This window comes from Cebus imitator, unplaced genomic scaffold (assembly GCF_001604975.1).
Source record: "Cebus imitator isolate Cc_AM_T3 unplaced genomic scaffold, Cebus_imitator-1.0 Scaffold568, whole genome shotgun sequence".
NCBI classification, from domain to species: domain Eukaryota; kingdom Metazoa; phylum Chordata; class Mammalia; order Primates; family Cebidae; genus Cebus; species Cebus imitator.
Genome location: NW_016107883.1, coordinates 279,383 through 299,858, shown reverse-complemented (window position 1 = coordinate 299,858; position 20,476 = coordinate 279,383). Strand labels below are relative to the sequence as shown.

Below are 20,476 nucleotides of genomic sequence, written 5' to 3'. Positions count from 1 at the left end.
CTCAAACTCCTGACCTGAGGTGACCTCCCCCCCGCCGCCGCCGACATCAGCCTGCCAAAGTGCTGGGATTACAGGCGTGAGCCACCACGCCCTGCCATGAATTTATTAATTGCCACTGAAATACTCACTTTAAAATGGTTAAATTTATCATATGTGAATATTACCTCAGTAAATATTAAAAGGAGGAAACTGATAAGATGGAAAGTAGTATATCAAATGTACACGTGTTGAGGATCTGTGGGGCATTTGGATCCTGTAGGCGGTTAGACTTAGAGGTAAGGCTCTGGGTGCCACCACCGACTCTGAGGGTATTGGGCTAACATTGTTTTCTTCAGTGACGTGTGGAAGAGTAGCCTGCATAGCTTGGGTTTACTATAGCTGCCTTTCTGTGCAGTGTTTGATGGGGACTGATTATGTTGTTCTCGGTCAGGTGGCTAAATGTCGAGATGCTCTGCTTGTGTGATAGGTTTAATTACCATATTGGAAAAATGCTAGAAAATACATCAATATTAACCCACAGAGTTTTCCTTATTCCTATCCTGGTCATTGTTTTTATTATGATTTAAATAAAAATGAAGAAACCTACTCATCAAATTTGCAAATTTTCCAAAGCTTGGATGGATGGTGAATGTGTTGAATAACCATCAAAGACATTTGTGGTATTGGGATGCCTGGAATCCATTTTCCTTTCTTCGGTGTCAGTATCTGGACTTTTGTTCAGAAACCTTCCTTTTCTATTCGTATAGCCCATGCATTTCTGAGTGATGTGAACCCAGTGCCAGTTCTCATGTGTTCTCCACATCACTGATGTTGATGTACATACCCCATCCTCCTGTCTGTTGTGTTTGCTTTAGATGACACAGCCCACTCAGGAGACAGATGAGAAGTTTGGGGACCTAGAAGAAATAATCCCTTGGGCTTCAGAGAGTGCAGCTCTTTTTTGGTTTTATCCATTCACCTTTCCTGGTCTTGAGAGTGCCCTGCATTGGAAGGGACAGCCCTCAGCAGTGCAGCCAAGAGGAAAACCACATTAAGCATGAAGCTGACCTGAAGAAGGCAGAGCCGGAAGATGGAAATCACCAAATTTGTGGTGACCTCGTCTAGACACTTGATGTGTACAGCACCACTGGATGTTGAAGTTGAGAGCCAATAATTCCCTTGAGCTGATCAGACCACTTTGATTCTCGTTGTCTGTTACCTACAACCAGCAGTGTCCTGATGGTCACAGTGATAAGTCAGTCTCCCAAGATCTCACCAGATCTTACTTGTTAAATTGTATGTTTGTTAAATTTTCTGTGAAAAAGGATTAGGCTTTTTTGCTGTGTTCCAGAAAACTCACTGTATACATAGTGTGTAGCAACATGAATGGAAAAGACCTTGGCAGTTTTCCTTGACATTAAGCTCAGTGTCATATGGAGTTAGCCTTAATCCTAGCCTTTCCACTTCCTACCTCTATGTCCTGGGCAGGTCAGTTGACTTTTCTGAGCCTGGCGTGTATTGTCTATAAAATGGGGTGACACCTACCTTTCCAGTGTTGTGAGAATCAAAGAAGATACTGTTTGTAAGTCACTCAGCTTTCTCTGTTAGGCCATTCCCACAAAATGGCCCATTTCTGTAAAGAAATACCTGAGGCTGGGTAATTTATAAAGAAAAGAGGTTTAATTGGCTCACGGTTCTGCAGGCTGTACAGGAAGCACAGTGCTAGCATCTGTTTCTGGAAATACCTTAGGAAGCTTCCAATCATGGCAGAAGGCAAGTGGGGAGCAGGCATCTCACATGGCTGGAGCAGGAGCAAAAGAGAGGGAAAGGAGGTGTGACACACTTTTAAACAACTGGATCTTGCCTGGACCTCACCTATCACCAAGGGGATGGCGCTAAGCCATTCACGGGGGATCCACCCTCATGATGCAAACACCCCCCTAGGACCCACCTCCAACACTGAGGATTACATTTCTACGTGAGATTTGGCAGAGACACAGATCCAAATTGCCATATCACCAGCACAGCACTTGGCACAGAGCAGGGGCTAAACCAGCTTCACAGGGGCAAGTGCTGATGCATACTGTCAGTTTCAAGAAGCAAAAGCCTAACTCTAAGTAACTTACTGGCTAAGAAGCATTTAACAGGAAACCCAGGGTGGAGCAGCCGACATGGGTGGCTTCACCCATAAACTGCTCATTTCTCTGACTCTCTGTTTTCCCCTCCTCTGATGGGAGATGCTGTCTGTCTCAGAATTCCCAGCAGTTGTCCTAAGTTCCATTCATTCTGACTGGATCACCTTAGGTTACTCAGTCCTGTGCCCAGGGCACTGAAATGCACTAGTTGGCCTGACCTGAGTCAAATTCTGCCACCTGTGGGTCTGGAGTTATAGGCCACTTCCCTAAAAGTACATGACCTCCCCATGGGAAGTGGGAGCTGTCAGATAGGGAGAAAAGGAATGCATGCTGAAGAGGCCACCAATAGAAATTGACTCAAATGGAACCATCCTAATGCAGTCTAAGACCGTCTCTGAATGTATAATCTGTATGAGAGAAGAGGCTTCCTACTCAGACTATATCTTAGACTTATATTTCATTCTGAAACATAGATTCAGTTGAGGTTCTTTCCAAAGAGTGCAAGCAGGATTTGGGGAACATTTGAAATTATGCCATGTGAGGAAGGGTGGTACTAATAAGGGAAGACTCAACAGCATCATGATAACTAGAGGGTCTCGGTTCTTCTGTGTTACAACATGAGTGAAAGTGGTACCAGTAGCCCCTGTCACTCATTGAGTGATTGTTGCACTGTCTAGCATTGTATTCAGCTTCCCCCCTGCATTGCCTGATCCTTTAATATTCCTCTGAGGGAGGGACCAGACCTAAGAGATAGCTACTCTTACTGCCCTCATTTGTTAGATGAGGAAACAAGAACAGGCAGGTTAAGTAATTTGTCCTAAGGCATAAAAACTAGTGAGTGAAGAACCCAGGAGTTAAACTCAGGTCTTCAGCTCAGGTTCCCTGACCTTACAACAGTGATTCTCAACATGAGCTGCACATTAGAATCTCTTGGGGGAGCTTCTGTAAAATATTGATGCCGAGGGCCCACCCTAGACCAATAATCAGTGTCTCTGAGGTGTCGGGTGGGCTCAGGCAGAACGTGTAACAGTCGCTCAAGTATTGCCAGTGCACTGCCAGGGCTGGGGAACCACTGGCCTAGAGCAGAGGACCACAGCACTGCTGCCTTCCAGAGCCCAGTGGGAACTGCAGATTTATGAAGGATAGAAGGACTGTTAGGAAGAGGAGAGCAAGACCCAACCAAGAGCATTCAGTTTTTAAAAATCAATTTGTGCTTGGAGACAGGACTCCTAGAGGCCTCCCTTCTGCACACCCATGCTGCCCGGACATGTAGACCACCTGAGGGCTTGTAAAGAGCAGGTGTGGAGCAGGGTTTGAGAGATTCTCCATTTCCAACAAACTCCCTGACCACGTTGGTGCTGCTGGCACGGAAGCCATCCTTTGAGTAGCTAGGCTGCGTATACTGCCGTACTGCCGAAGACTGAGCGGGTAGAGATTAAGTCAGCAGTCCGCCTGGGGGTGGGCCATCTCCTAGGAGTATTCTGAGGGGAACTGTGGCCTGCTCTCAGGAGTGTGGCTGGCCGCTGTCAGGAGGGCTGAGCATCTCCAACACTGAGAAACGCTGAGTGCAGTGCCTTGTCCAGCCTTCCCTCTGCAGTCCACAGGGAAGCAGAACTCTAGGATCAGCACAAAGAGCGGAAGCATCTGTTAATGCCTCCTTGGCCCAAACACACCGTGTCTGTAGATCTGATGCAGAGAACCACCCTCGCCCTCAGTCTGAGCAGTCTCACTGGATCATCAGGGTATAACGTTGTCCCTTAACTCTGAAATTCCCTCCCAGCCTTGGATTTCCCAGCTTTTGGGTTGTCCTTGGATTGTTTACTCTTCTACTCTGTTGCAGAGAATCATAGCAATCCACACCTGTATAATCTTATTCAGGGGTCAGATCACCAGTAAGTAGCAGAACTGGAATTTAACATTCATGTCCCTTGGCTTTTAAAAAATTTTCTGTTGTGCTATGCATTTTGTTTTCAAACTCTTTAGATATCCATTTAGTCAAATATGTTTTTGTAAATGTAAAAACCAACTACCCAGCAGCACCAAAGCGTGGCTGGCTGCCCAGCCTTTGTGCAGATAGTGGTGCCACTCGGCTGGACGGCCCTGCCTTCTCCCACACCCTGCCAGTGGAGTGATTACGGCAGTAGATTTCCTTGTTGATCCTGTTTACTCCAAGCACGCTGTGGAATTCCCTCCTTGTCTGCCCTCACATGGCTTCTGTCCATCTAGGCTAAATGCTTTTCTGTACTTTGCAGCCATTGAAGCTCTCTGCCTGCCTTTCTGCTTTAACACCCTCTCCCTGGCCTCAGGCTGGCTCCAGGGGATCCCATCCTCATCTGCATCCCTGGGTCTAGGTAGGGTGAAATTTACCTTTCACATACCATAGCATATTTTTAAAAATTGTTTTTTACACATCACTTTAAATGATCTTTTGCTTTTAAGTGTTCATCAGGCATTTCTTCCATGAAGTTTCTCTTGAAAAATCCCATTCATCTGAACACTCTTTTTCTGGTGTCTTCTTCTAAAACACAAACCCTTCCCTCATACTGTCTCCTGCAGGGACAGTGCTGCAGAGCTGCTTCTCACCCCTTCTTAGCCCCTTCTCTTACAAATCACTGGGTACATTTGGCTAGCCCCATGGTCTTCAAAAATTCCTGTGTGTGCCCTTTCCAGAAAACTATAGGCTAAAGCCGCTTGTGCGTGTCTCTTCTGGGACTCCCCTGCTAAGGTCCACAAAAGAGGTGGATCATTCCCACCCAAACACCTGTCTCGGCCACTCTTAGTGAGAAAGAGCTCTGGGATGACACTCAGTACTCCCCCAAAGCCCAATAGCTGATGTTTAGTATTCAGTGTGAATCACATTGTTAAAAAGCCTGTGCAGCTATTGCTAATGAACACAGCTTTACGCTTATCTGTTGCTTTACTCTTTGCAAAGTCTGTGTGTGTGTGTGTGTGTGTGTGTGTGTATGCATACACACACAACTGCATACAGCAGCAGGATACGCACACCCCAGTAGTGACTGAAATGATAGACTCAGCCACAGACCCAGAAGAGGTGTGGTCCAGAACATGCGGCTCTATGCCTCAGACTCCGCATCATGGCACCAACAGAGAGAATGACGTAGAGGGATATTTTCTCTGCCTTCTCACAAATGCAAGTACTTCTGGGAGGGTCTCACCTAAAGCCACTGTCACTAACACTCTAATTAGCAGTTCACACTCTAGCAAGGTTTGGATGGCAGCCAGCCAGCTGTATTAACAGGACATGGAATAGATGTCCTAGAATGAGAGGTGCCTAGAAGGGGAAGGGTGGGGTGCCCTGGAGGACGAGGGAAGGGGCGTGAGCTAGGATGCGAGGTGATGAGGCATGGACTTTTATCGTTCCTGCTGCTTCCAGGAGACTAGACCATGGGCGGGAGCAGTGGACTTGACTACCTTAGGCTAGAGGTGATGAGGGCAGAGCAGTCTGGAATGTGTCACATCCAGAATGAGCTGAGAAAAATAGCGCCTTCATTCATACTTCAATAGGCATCTCTCAGACCCAGGGTCAGCCAAGCATTAAGTGATCAAGGCAAAGAATGACTCTGAGCCCAAGCAGGTCCCAGTCTAAGCCAGGGAGATAGGCATGACAGCAGATGATTGCAGTGCACAGTGGGAAATGCCGCTGAAAAGTGTCTTGGTATAGCATACTGGGAAGAGAATGATTAGTTTTGCCTAGGAGAGGAATGACATTGTTCAGCAGAGATGACCTTGTTGTTTGATCTCAAAGCTTGAACAGGAGTTCCTCAGGTAGATGGGGAAGAATTAGCAGAGGAAGGAGCATCTAGAATATAACGGAGGCTTAGAAACAGCAAGGTGTTGCAGGGGAAGTGCAGCACCTACTGGGACAGTGCCAAGATTGCTTACTGGAGAGGGCCAGATCTCACAAGGGGCGTCATGGATGCCATCCTACAGGCAGGGGCAACTGCATGTTCTCAGCTGTGAGCTGTAGAGGAGGGTTGTCCCTATAGCCACGGGCCTGGACACAGCAGTAGGATGGCCAGGATGGATGGTGTATGATATGTGTCCTTGTGTTCATCCAATCATAAGATGATAAAGACTGATTGAAAGCAGTGACAGTAACAGAAAGGGAAGGATTCAGGTGACAAGCAAGAGATAGGGTTCTCTGAATTTAGTTGCAGCCTGAGATAGGGACCCACAGGGTAGGAAGCAATGGTGAATGACAGGTAGCCCTTCAAGAGCTGGACAGCTAGTGGTGTTCACCGCTTCAAGAACTACAGGAAGCAGGGACATGATGCGAGAATCAGGAGATGATGGCATGTAATGGGAGAGTTCTGGAAGCAGAATAACTGGCAGAGGGAAAGAGGAAATGTGAGTGGGATCAGATCATTGATGGAGCACAGTTCTGAGGAGGGCCAAGCCTTCCAGGATAGAAGCTTCATAGACACCATCATATCTGCATCTTAGACTCCATTCATTCCTTAGCACCTCACTCACACTCCAGCTGCTGTCCACCCATTGTCTCCTCTACCTTTCAAACTCAGTGAGTCCCAGCCTATGGTGTTGTCTCATTCAGTACTGCCACTGGTGGAGACAGTGTTCCACACTCCCTCAGCAAATGACCCATGTCTCTGGGCCACTGCAGCAGCCTCCAGGCCTCCAGGCTGACAGCTGCTTCCACTCTTTCTTCCCAGTTGACACCATTACACAGCAGCCAGCAGTCCTTCCGGAATGGACATCAGATGGGGTCCTTTCCCTGATTAAGCCCTCCAGTGGCTCCCTACCGACGCTGAAACAGGCTCTGCGGTGTGAGGCCCAACCCTGCTGGCCCTCCCTGCATCTGTGCTTCACTCCCTCCAACACCTTCTGATCGCGCTCATCTTGCTGCTTCATGCTGGGCGTAGTCTTACCCCAGACCTTTACTTACTTCTCTCGTTCAAATCATTCAGACTTCTGCCCAGCGTCAGCCTGGGGTGGGGGAGGGGGGAGCCTTCCCTAACCAGTCATTTCAAACGATACCCCCATCTTCTTGTTCCTTTTTGCGTTATTTAGCCTGCTGTGGTTTTGTTTTTTTCCCCTCCGTATCCAGAGTGTTAGCTCTGTGAAGGCAAGGACTTCACCTCTCTTGGTTCCTGCTGCACTCAACCTGTCTGTGTTCATTATTCATTGGATCCTCAGCACCCATGAAAGCTAGGTTGGCATTTTTCTCCCTGGACCAATGAAGAAGCAAGTTCAGGGAAGGAGGAATCATCATCCATGTCATAATAGATGCTGGAACAAAGAACCCAGAGGGCTGGTGGCCATCTCTTCTGAGGGTACAGGGGCCATGGGTGTGGACAGAGGCATGCCTGGCCCTGGTGGAAAGTGCTAGGGGTATGTATGCCCAGCAGCAGCTGCTGTTTTCTCTCAGGTGGAAACGCGGTGATCTGACAGTGGGAATTCCGGGCCAGGGTAACAGGTAAAGGTTGAGATAGCTAAGAAAGGTAATGGAAAGACTCCAACCTAGAGTCTCAGAATTATAAGTTGCATGGAAGGTTCAGCTGAGCTGACTTTGCATTGGCTGTAGTGAGGGCAGATCTTTGAATCTCTTCAGGGTCTCCTCCACCAGGGGCAGAGAAGGTGGGCAGTTTGGATAGTTGGAGAGGTCGGTGCTTTGGGATCTTGGCAGGACAGTTGCAGTCATTGCACTTGGAAGTAGGAACTGGGGTCTGAGTGGGTTGCAATGGGAGCTACTGAAACTGGGGTCCACACTGAATAGAAAGGAAGCAAAGTTCAGGAGGAGCTAAATAGGAGGCTAGGAAGTGGCTAAGCCAGGAGGCCACAGCAGGGACAGGAGCTAAAGTCAGGAATGAAGAATGTTGGAAGAATAGAAAAATGTAGAAGCCTGCATCGTGAGACTTGGGAGGATCACAGTCTCAGGTAGATTGTGGTCTGTGCACTTTGGGTAAGTGAAGAGCAAGTCAGGAAAGAGGGGTCTCTCTCTCCAGATGACAGCACAGTAGGGCATAGCCAACTAGTAAGTTTGCCAAGAACCAGATGTGCAGCCACTTAACAAAATTAAAATTCTCATTCATTCATTCATTGGCTGTGTAGCTGACTGCATGTCCTGAGCTTTTCATGTTTTATATTGATTATTTGGACCTTTTTAAAAAGACCTGTGTTCATTTCTCACTCATTTGTGGTTTTTACCGTTTTCACATCAGAAACTCTTTCTCCAAATCCTGAATATGTTAATTTTCTTCACTTCCCTTAAAATATAATGTTCCTGTGAATTTTGAGAAGCTTTGGATAATTAGGCTGGTGAGTTCCAAATCTCCCCAGATGACCAGCATTTGGCCATGTTGATAGCATCTTGGCATAGGGCTCTCCTGTCTTCAATCTGTTCCTCTCAGATTTCTGGGATTTGCTTGCACCGTCAATCCTTGGCCCTTTTCCAGCCTGCACTAATTTTGCTGGGAATCTCTCCCCTGCCCTGGACAGCAGGACCCTGAGCTGCATATTTTTCTACATGGAACCGTGTGCTGGCATCTGTATGGCTTTTGGTTTGTTATCTTTCTTCCCAAGGGACAGCTGGGTAGAATGGAAGGCTTGACACTGCGTGGAAAGCCACCAGCCCTGTCCTCAGATCCTGCTGTTTAGCTTGAAGTTTTGACTCCCAGAGTAGTACCCTTTGCCTTGCTGAACCTTGTTTTCTTCATCTGTCTAAGGAGCAGCAATTCTTACCTTGAAATACTGCTTTCAGCTTGCCAGAAATTGACCTGTTGGAAAGACTCTGCTTCAGCGCCTAGCCTGAGGAGGGCTGTTGCACCTTATGAGTGGACATATCCCTGTTTGATTGGAGTTTTGAATACATTGCTGGTGGGCGCAGAGCACAGTCAGTGGCTGTTGGCTCCTGCATTCTCCCAAAGCATTTGGAGAAATGTTCTCACTTCATGGGAAAGGATCCAGGTTCCTGATTCTCACTCCCTCCAACCCCTCCTGGCCCCACCCTTGGCCTCCTCTGTGCTTTGGTCATATTCTGTGCTACCCCCAGCTGGCTTCCACACCAGCCTGTCAGCTCCCCTAGAGCAGAGCCTGGTACAGAGTGGGAGTAGTGGGAATCAGCAGACTTTCTTGATTGACTCTGTAAATATCTAGGTCCTGATTATCTTTTCAGATATTCTCAAGTGGGATCATCTTTTTGGATCTACTCTAGTGGTTCTGACCCCTATTTCTATTTACTCAACTTTATATTAAGAGCCTCCTGTCTGCCAGGCACTGTTACAGGCTCTGGGGATCAGTCAGTGAACAAAACAAGCTAAAGTCCCTATCTGTGTGGAGTTTACATCCCCTGGGAGACCCCACTCTTCCGAGACTCTCAGATGTCTCTTCCAAATATGTAGTATACTTGGCTGGTTTTTATGCATTTGGGTAGGAGATGTTTAATTATTATAACATGTATTGAATATTTACTCTGTGCGAGGCACTGTTCTAAGCACTTAAATGTATTATCATTTGATTCCCACAAAACTGCAGAAAGGAGGCTCTGTCATTGTCATTTTACAGATAAGCTGAAGAAACAGACCCAGAGGTCTTGACCCTTGCCTGTGGTTACCCACCCAAAAGAGGTGGGTCCTGACCCTGCACAGGTGCTCTGAGCACGGTGCGCACATGTCACCGCTGCCCTATGCTGCCGCTCTGTCCTTGGAATGCTCCTGAGGCCTTGGTTCTTTCTTTGCTATTAGATGTAAATCATCAAGTGCTGTGACCCTCTTAGGCTCCTTCTCTCCCATGGCGCCCAGCACAGTGTGTGCACACCATAGGCTGTGAATGACTGCTCTTAACCCGGGGGCTGGGTGGAGGGTGTCTTTCAGGGCTCCAGTCCAAAAGTTGCTCTCCTCAATGTCCACAGATTAGACTCCGTTGTCTTCACATCTGTGATTGCACACGCCTTAGTGCAGTGGTCCTACGCTGCTCTATACAGGGGTTCACCTCAGACCTCTGGCTTTGGAGCAGGGGCTGCCAGGCGATCTCTTCTGCTCAGACATATTTTGCCGTCTTCCCCTCCCCAGCTTCTTCACTGTGCTTCCCTAACCCTCACCCTCGCTTTTGATCTCGCAGATCCAGGCCCTTGGAGAAATCAGACAGTATGAAATATGAAAACTGCTTGGGAAGTAATTGAAGAAACACTGTGACTTTCGAAACCCATGGAGATAACACTCACACCTTCTTACTCACGTTATTTAATTTTTAATGGCAGATTTAATTAATGGAAGTCAGGCCTCCTGCTTTCAGATGTACATGTGAGGTGGCTGAAGGAGGAGGAAGGGCAGCTGTTTACAGGGCAGAGGAAAAGACTGAAAATTTGGGAAACTGAAGAGTCCAACGGGAAAGAAAATCGCCCAGAAATAATAGTCCCTGGTCATTGGGTGCCAATTAATGTGTGAGAATTCAGTACAGTGCACTTCAGAGAGGTTTCCCAGTGTCTCCCCAGTGGGCGGCAGGGCTCCTTTACAGGCACAGCCATGCTGCCTTCCCAGGCACTGTGCTGCAGGGTTCCAGGAACTCTCTAGAACCAATGGCCTAGCCGGGGAGAGCTGGACGATATCATACAGACAGCTGCCAGAATGATCTTTTAAAAACACAAATCAGGGCCAGGCGCGGTGGCTCACGCCTATAATCCCAGCACTTTGGGAGGTTGAGGTGGGTGGATAATGAGGTCAAGACATCGAGACCATCCTACCATCCTGGTCAACATGGTGAAACCCCGTCTCTACTAAAAATGCAAAAATTAGCTGGGCATGGTGGCGAATGCCTGTAGTCCTAGCTACTTGGGAGGCTGAGGCAGGAGAATTGCTTGAACCCAGGAGGTGGAGGTTGTGGTGAGCCAAGATCGTGCCATTGCATTCCAGCCTGGGTAACAAGAGTGAAACTCTGTCTCAAAAAGAAAACACACACACACACACACACACACACACACACACACACGCCAGCTGGGCACGGTGGCTCATACCTATAATCCCAACAAATTGGGAGGCCAAGGCAGGTGGATCACTTGAGCCCCGGAGTTCGAGATCAGCCTGGCCAACATGGCAGTACCCCCTCTCTACAAAAAAATAGAAAAATTATCTGGGCAGTGTGGCACATGCCTGTGGTCTCAGCTACACGGGTGGCTCTGAGGTGAAAGGATAGCTTGAGTCTGGAGGTCGAGGTTAGCGTGAGCTGCAATCACACCACTGCACTCCAGCCAGGAGTGAGGCCCTGCCTCAAAACAAAACCACGCAAATCTTCCCTGCCACTCCCTTGCTGAAAATGGAAAGCCTTCGCCACCCTCATTGCCCATGGGGTGCAGTCCAAGCTTTTGAGCCTGCAGCTGGCATTGTCCACATCTCCTCCCGGCCGTTGCCCCGTGCCTCTGCAACAGTAGTGGCGTCTCTTGCCCCATGCACAGCCCTGTGGCAGCCCCCAGGCTCCTCGCGCTGCTGCCTGTGTTCAGGAGACCTCCCTCTCATTTGGCTCATTTCTGCTCATCCTTAAAAATTCATTAAAATGGAAACACCCTTTGACCCAAGAATTTGACTTCTAGAATGTTCCCTACAAATATACTTATGCACAAAGTTCTAGATACCAAGATGTTCCTCTTAGCGTTGTTTATAGTAGTAGAAGACTAGGAACGACCTCTGTACGAGGATGGGGAGCTGCGTGAATGATACTCAAGGAATGACACTACAGAGTATTCATCCCTACTACTGAGTGCTGGTCAGCCGGAGGAGTGGGTGAGGCCTCTGAGGATCAGCGGAAAGATGAGGTGTGGCACATTGTGTCTGCTTTGATACAGTCAGTGTCAGGAACAAGTGGGGCACACGTGTGTGCTTACTCACACATGTGCCCATGCATGCATAGCACCTCGCCCATGGGACGGGGTACACAGAGGAGTAGGGACGGGGCTGAGTCCAGGCCAGCCCATAGGCTCACTGTTCACCGCACACCCTCCATGCATTCCACTTTTGTTTTTTAAAACCATATGTAAGTATTTTTCAAAAACGTTGTTTAAATAAAAAAGATTAAACCTCAGTTCAGGTATTGGCTCCCAAAAAGTCAGTCTGACCCAGGGCTTCTGCCAGGCTATCCTTTCACACATAACCTGTGCCCCACAGCACCTGGGATGACTGGCTGTGCCCCATTGAAATTATGATGCCATCATCTCAGAGCTCCCTGAGGCCAGGGAGCAAGCCGCACTTGTCTCAGAACCCTCTGGTACTTGGTGGGTTCTCAGTACGCACGTTGGTAGTGCCAAGTCCTTCTAGAAGCCCTGACCTGGTGATTGGCTGAGAGTCCAACAGAGTACCCTGCCCTTCCCAGAAGAGGGAAGTCTGGGTCCACTCCAGCAGCCTTGGAAAGGCCTGGTGGATGAGCAGCTTTGTGAACACAGGAAGCCGGCTCCGTACTCCAAGTTGTGGACCGGAGACCTTTGAGTGCCAAGGGAGCTGCGGTTGTGAGGACATCCGTCCCTGTAGGTCTGCTCAAGCAGATTAGATGAGGTGGGTAGGCGGGTCAAGACAGGACAGGATGGGGAATTTCTCTGAGTCATTCTGAGAAACAATAGAGGAAGCTGCAGCGGGGTAATCACCACCACTTCTTGGCCTGTGGGTACTTCCTGTGACAAATCAAGTTGACCACATGTTCAAAGTGAGCTTGCAATCAAACCCAAGTGCTATCCAAATTCACTGGGGCCAGGCTGTTCCAGGCAGTATGGCATCTTGAGCACAGGCTCTGAGTGTCCCTTGAAGCCCACAGCAGGCTGGGCCCAAGCCAAGGATGTACGCTCTGAGAGGGTCAGCAACAGGTGCCTGGGCCTTCAGGACAGTGACCTGACACTCAGGAGCCCTGTGGCACAGCCACAGGAAGAGGGGTTTGACTCAAAGAGAAGGTCTGAGCCACAAGGTTGTTTTGTGGGAAAGGAAGTAGGCCAGGATGAATGGGGGGGGGTGGGGCTTATGAAGAGGCACATTTTAGCTTTGGAAAATTCAGTGGCTGTGGTGGGCTGAGGTGGGTACTGTGTGCCAGGCTTACTATCTGCCACCTGCAAGCTGAGTGATACCCTGTGTTGCTGTTAAGAGAAGTGACTTACCCAAAGAACACTGCCAGCATATGCCAAAGCAAAAATCAAAATGTGGGTCTGTGGTGCCTGCCGTCTCCTTGTGAGGTCTCATGAAGGGGAGCTTCAGATGGAGCTAAACAGTCCCCACCCAGGCTGTTGTGGAAGGAGGGAGGCCCGAAGTTGTTATATCTCTGTCCCTACCCCCTCGCCCAGGACAGGCAGTGCTGGTGAATACTGGACTGGTTGAGGCAAAGACCTAATCTCCCATTTGAATGTGAGGGCTCTAGAGAGAACACTGGAGCCCTCTTGCAGGGCATTTTGGCAGCGGCTGGCTGTGGTGGAAGGAAAACCTGTGTTTACTTTGTGCCTGCTGTATGCCGGGAGGATTGGCATTTCCCAGCTGGCATTCCTGGTAGCCGTAGAGGGAGGAGGCATTCGTTACCTCCTTGGTTCAGAGGTGAGAAGCGGTGAGGTGACTTGCCTAAGCTCACTGGGCAGTGGAGGGTGAAAGGCCCAGAAGTGGCCCCCAGGCCTCCCCTACTCCCCCGGCCCAGCCCAGGGCAGAATGCCAACACCTGGTACATCTTCCTCATCATATGAGCCAGGAGCTCACCTTCCATATTTGCCTCTCAGTCAGCACTTCTCTGAGGCCACGGTGTAGCAGGTGAGTCCTTGGGGTGAGACTGGAGCAGGGGGCTTCCATCTGGTTTCCATCTGGACCTGTCTTCCATGCCCTGTGGCCTTAGAGGCAGGGCTCTATCCCTGCCTCAGTTACTTTCCCTGCAGAAGGTTGAGGGGGTCCATGGTGCACAGGAAATGCTTTCCTTGGGTGGCTCTGCCTCTATGCACCTCTCACTTCTTCACATCTGTCCAGCTTCAGCCAGGCTAGCTGTGTGCCTAGTGGGCAGAGAGAGCTAAATGTGGGTCTGTGGTCCATGGCATCTCCTGGTGATGTCTCATGAAGGGGAGCTTCAGACAGAGCTAAACAATCCCCACCCAGGCTGTGGCATAAGGCTGTCTGCACAGAGTGGGAGGGAGGCCCTAAGTTGATGTGTCTCTGTCCCTACCCTGTTGCCCGGGACAGTGTTGGTGAATACTGGACTGCCTGCAGATGTGTGAGGCAGTGCAGCTCTGCAGCTTCACAGTCCCTTCACTGCCATGTAAGCTTGTTTCAGGGGCTGACTGATCTGTGCCTGCAGAGGGTACCTGAGGCCTGAAGCTCCTGTTTGCTTATCTGTAGAATGGGGATAATCACACTGCCCATATGAGGCTTTTTTTCTTTTTTTGGAGACTGAGTTTCGCTCTTGTCACCCAGGCTGAAGTGCAGTGGCACGATCTTGGCTCATAGCAACCTCCGCCTCCTGGATTCAAGTGATTCTCATGCCTCAGCCTACCAAGTAGATGGGATTATAGGCACCCACCACCACCCCCAGCTAATTATTATTATTATTTTGTATTTTTAGTAAGGACGGGGTTTCACCATGTTGGCCAGGCTGGTCTTGAACTCCTGACCTCAGGTGATCCACCTACCTCGGCCTCCCAAAGTGTCTGTGTGAGGTTTTGAGGAGTAGATGTGATTGGGTCTGTAAAGGGTCTGACCTCAAGCCAACTCCATGTGACATCTGCTGTGCCTTCCTCACCCACACTGGGGAGGTCTGACCACAGGCCCTGTACCACCTCAGATTGTTTCATTTCCGAAACTGCTTTCTGTGTGAGTCAGCCCAAGGCTGGCCTTCTCCCTGTTGCCTACACATCCATGTGTGGGCTTCACCACTCTCCCACCGGAGCACAGCAGGAGGCAGCTAGCAGATGTGTTAATGCCAGTCTCCCCTTGGAACATGCGAAGGTATTGGAGCTTCACAGAGAAAGGAGGATGTGGGCCTGGGCCTTTGTGGCCTGGAGCAGCTAGCCTCTGAGCCACAGCAAAGTTCCATAACCTACCCAAAGCCACACAGTGGTGGCACCAGGGCTTAAACCCAGCTGTGTTTTGCTCTCAGGCCTGGGCTTTCCCTCCACAAACCCGGGTCTGTAGGCACACACGTACCTGGTAATCTCAGGACAAATTAAGTGTGTGCCTGCGGATGCTCCCCGTAACACTCTGGACAGATGGTTGCTGTTGTGATGAGCAGGGTGGTTGGGGTAGGCAGCAGAGTGTGTCCCAGACTGGGAATCCAGACACCTGGGTTATAGTCCTGACACTGCCCCATTGCTGTGTGACCTAGGACAAGTCACTTCACCTCTCTGGGAAGGAGAATCTACCTATAAAATAAGGGTTGGACCAGATCAGTACTCAGCAGTATTTTTCCTTAAAGATAGTATTTTAAGCTTTATAGGCCATGTAATCTCTGTCACAGCTCCTCAACTCTGCCATTGTAGCACAGAAACAGCCACAGACAATACATGAACAAATGAGTGTGGCTGTGTGCCAGTAAAACTTTATTCACAAAAACAGGTGGCAGGCCGGATTTTACTTGTGGATTGTGGTTTGCCAACCCCTGAGCTAGAGGATCTCATAACGCACTTGCAGCCATTGTTATTCTAGGATTCTGTGGCAGTGGCCGTGCGTGCTGGAGCTGGAACCCAAGCTGTGGCTTAATCACCAGTCGGCTTTGATGCCGGTCAAGAAATTAGCATCTGTCGATTTCTAATGTGGTTGTCTCCCATGAGGGAGCAGAGGGAAATTTTAGTCTTTGGTAACCAGTTCTGTTTTTCTCCTTGTAGAATGCTGAGATGTATAAACTGTCTTCACAGCAATTCCATGAGGCAGCTTCGAAGATGGAGAGCACAATAAAGTAAGAATTTGTTTATTACTCTTTGTAAACTTGGCCCGAATTTGCAAAAACTCCCACATGTGGCTTGAAACCTGCCACCACCTGCTTAACTTCAAATTTCCCTAATAACACACACAACCATCTGTTCCTCAGCTCTCTCACCTGGATCTGAGGTACTCATTGGTCATCTGTAATTGGCCAAATTAGCACTCAGTTCGTCTCTAGCTCCTTGGCAAATTGGAGTGGGGCTGGGATAGACTTGCAGAGTTATTTTCAGGGCCTGGTATCCGGTGAGCAGGCGCTCCTTTCCTTGTTTGGCTAGCTGAGGAGCTGGCCGTCAGGCCCCAGAGGGAGTTGGGGCAGGGGTGCTACTGGCTCTTCTCCCGTCTGGCTATGGACAGGTTTTCACAGTCAGGTGTCCCCTCTCAGTGCTTCCTGTGCCTGGTACGTGCAGTGCACCCTGTGCACGCTCATACTCGGAGTGGCTCACACTTCATGCTCAGAGGAACTGAGGCCCAGAGGTGCTCAGGTCACACAGTCCTAAGTGCCAGTGCTCCATCCCCTGTCTGTGGTGCTCCTGTGCTGTCCATTGAGGACTCAGCTAGAATGTCACAGGAGCAGAAAGGTGCTCACAGTGTGTCCAGTACCAATGTGGCTCTGCTCGGTCAATAGTACAGTTCCCAGGAAGGTTAGAAAGTGATCCCTGCAGGAGGGAATTGGGTCTTATGGGTTCTCTGTGTGAAGCTGGTCTCTGTGGACCTAAGAGACCTTCATAAATTAGCTAAGGAGCTACCACCAACTCCATTCACTCCCTGGGAAGGCCTGCAATTCACCTTGCAGCCCTCAAGGCACAGAATTGTGAGTAATGGGTCTGGCTTCATGAGAAAGAAGTGTCAAAGACGGGTTTGGATGATACTTATAAAAACAGCTGTGCAGAGAACTGTGAAAAGCTGGAAGGACAGTGGAGACAGATGTACAGTCAGCATAGACCCAAAGGCACAGAATAGGACAGGGAACAATGTGGGGTGGTTTTGGGGTCTTTTTTTGAGACAGGGTCTCACTGTGTGACACAGGCTGGAATGCAGTGGTTCAACTGTGGCTCACTGCAGCCTGACCTCCCGGGCTTAGGTGATCCTCCCACCTCACCTGAGACCACAGGCATGTGCCACATCCAGCTAATTTTTGTATTTTTTGTAGAGATGGGGTTTCACTTTGTGTTTTTGACACAAAACACGTAAAGCTGATGGGGATACTATATATTGTGGCAGAGCCATTTCTGAATGGGCTTGGGTATGGAAAAATTATCTTGAAATTTGGCTGGGCGTGGTGGCTCACACCTGTTATCCCAGCACTTTGGGAGGCCGAGACAGGCAGATCACCTGAGGTCAAGAGTTGGGGATCAGCCTGGCCAGCATGGTGAAACCCTGTCTCTACTAAAAATACAAAAATTAGCCAGGCATGGTGACAGGCGCCTGTAATCCCACCTACTCGGGAGGCTGAGGCAGGAGAATCACTTGAACCTGGGAGGCAGAGGTTGCAGTGAGCCGAGATCACGCCACTGCACTTCAGCCTGGGCAACAGAGTGAGACTCCATCTCAGGAAAAAAAAAAAAAAAAAAAGAAAGAATGAAAGAAAAGGAAGCCAATTATCTTGAAATTTCAAGTCCTGTAGCAATACTAGGAGCCTGGGAGGAACAGAATTTTCCGGCAGGCAGATGGAGACAAGGACAGGTGTTAAGGTAGAAGCACAGTCCTGCTGATGCTGGGACCTCACAGTGCCTGAGTGAGTGAGCACCAAGGCTGCCTGCATCCAGGAGTGGAGGGTGCTGACTGCCCTGCAGAGTGTGAGCCACCCTGCACACAGACACCCTGCCCTTACTGATAGCCAGCTTTCAGCCTGTTTCTAAAGGGCTCCCCCCAGTATGTCCTGTTCATCTGGGGCTGAGAAATACTTGGAATCACAGAACATTGAGAGGGAGAGCTGTGGTGGCAGCCACATCAAAGAGGCTGCTGAGTGACAACCACAGCATGGATGTGATCCCTGGAGATAGGCCGGCCACAGCTGCTGCCCTCTCCTTACCTGAGCGGCTTCTTTGAGGGCCAACAGCCCCTCCCTCTATACCTGGAGCCGGGACCCACCTGCCAAGGAGAAGATGCACTGGGGGAGAAGCCAGGCAGCTTTCTGTCAGTAACCATAATGCTTGTCACCTGCCAAGTGGCCCACCATCCCTGAGAGTGGGGACTCCTGCCCCACCAGCCCCTGCTTTTGTAAATGTGGCTTTATTGTCATAGCCTTTCTCATCCTCATATCCTCTGAAGGCAAGATGGGATGGATGTGAATGTATTTTTAATTTGAGAGAAGTGGGGTTTTGTTTGTTTACAGCATCCCTTGATATTTACTAAGCAATAAGTACTCTGCAAGGCATTTCAACTCTATAGTTACTCTTGTTAGTTTCATGTACAGGTAAAGAACTGAGGCTGGAGAGGTCAAATAACTCCTCCTCTTGTCCATGGTCACTGCTGGTTCTGTGGCAGGGCTGGGGTTGCTCTTCCTTTGTTTGTCTTTGTGTCATTTCTGTCCCTTGCAGGCCTTGCCTAAATGTAAGATGGCAGCAGGGTGGAGCTCTCAGAGCTTGCCTGAGCTTTGGACTCTAACTGGGCTCAGACTTCAGCCCCACCCCTTAGCAAGTCACTTCCTTCTACAGGCCTCTGTTTCCTCACCTACAAAACAAACAGGACACACTGTTTAAGTGACAATTGAGTAAGATTCCACATAGAAAGGGATGTCAACAGCTGTTGTAGATATTAGCGTGTGACTGTTTGCTATGGACTAAGTGTTTGTGTCTTTCCAGAATTCATATGTTGAAACCTCACTCCCAATGTGACGATATTAGGAGGTGGGGCCTTTGGAAGGTGATTAGATCATGAGGGTGGAGCCTTCGTGAGTGGGATTCGTGCCCTTATAAAAGGGACCCCAGAGAGCTCCCTTTCCTCTTCCACCATGTTGAGGACACAGAGAGAAGACACCATCCATGAACCAGAAAATGGGCCCTCACCAGACATCAGATCAGCCAGTGCCTTGATCTTAGACTTCTCAGCTTCCAGAACTGTGAGGAATAAACATCTATTGTTTATAAGCTGCCCAGTCTATGGTACTCTATTATAGTGGCCTGAATGGGATAAGATACTGTTAATAACAGCAGTCATTTGAATCACTTTTTTGCAGCACCTAGCTGGGTACAGAGTAGAAAAGATTTGATATATAAATTGAGTTTACAAAAACACTATCCCCAAATACAGTAAACAGGAAGCAGTATACAGTTAGAAATTATTTAACTTAAGCATTGAGAGAAAAAAATCTTTGAGATATTTCTTGGATTAGCAAATATTATAAATTATATCATAAATGTCATAGAAATAAATGCCAACTACCCATAGCAATAATATTGAGGAGTTTTCTTCCAAGTCCATAAGTATCTTTTAACAACTTTTGGCTTAGATGGTAAACTAGATGTCCATGTATTCATTCATTCATTTAATACACATGTATAGAGTGCCTGCTGTTTGCCAGAAACCATGCTAGGCCCTGGAGTCACAGTGATGAACAAGACAGCTGCAGTGCCTGCCAGCAAGGAGTTTATAACATTTGGGGAATGATAAACAATGTTTTAAAACTAATTGCACAACAAGCAATTACCCAGTTAATTAATTATAGCAATGAGTGAAAAGAAAGTTTGAATTAGAAAGAATGTCTAAGAAAAGCATTTGTGGTAAGAAAAGCATTTTAAACAGAAAGATTAGTATGTGCAAAGGCCCTGAGACAAGAAGCCGTTCAACTTACTGAAGGAATTGGAAAAAGGCCAGTATGGCTGGAGAGTAGTGAATGAGAAGAGAGAAAAAGGGGAAGCTCCAAGACGTGAGCATGAGCAGACCATGCAGAACTTTGTAACCATAGTAGGAATTTTAACTTGATCCTAGGGGCAGTGAAATTACCTCTTCCAAAGCTTTATTTCTCTTCTAATATATGCATTTAAGGCTATACATTTCTTTATAAACACAGCTTTAGCTACATCCTACAAGTTTTGATGTATTATGTTTTTAGTATAAATCAGTTAAAATTTTTCCAGTTTTCTGATTTCTTCTTTACTCATAGGTTACTTCAGAGTATATTAATTCCAAACATTTAGGAATTTTCTAGTTACCTTTTTTATAATTGGCTTCTGTTTAATTCCTCTGTGATTAGAAAACATACTCTAAATTCTTTGACAATTTTTGAAACTTGATTTATGATCTAATATATGATGTGCTTTGGTTAAACTGTCCATGTGCATTTAAAAAGAATGTGTATTCTTTCAGTAGATGTAGTGTTCCATATTTTCAATTAGGTTAAATTAGTTATGTTCAAATTTTCTACATTTTTAATGATTTACAGATTTGTTGTTTTTTTCTGACACTTCCTTTCTGACTACAGGTTTTTTTGTTTTTGTTTTTGTTTTTTACTTTTTCTTTTCTTTT

At 48.1% G+C, this 20,476-nt stretch overlaps 1 long non-coding RNA gene across 1 annotated transcript in view; it reads left to right on the top strand.

Moving 5' to 3' along the window:
* Positions 1-20,476, top strand: part of LOC108294207 — a 104,611-nt gene that overhangs the window by 45,062 nt on the left and 39,073 nt on the right. Inside the window, exon 2 of the long non-coding RNA XR_001820953.2 lies at positions 15,913-15,983. This is a non-coding gene — a long non-coding RNA (uncharacterized LOC108294207). The remainder of the gene's footprint in view (positions 1-15,912; positions 15,984-20,476) is intronic.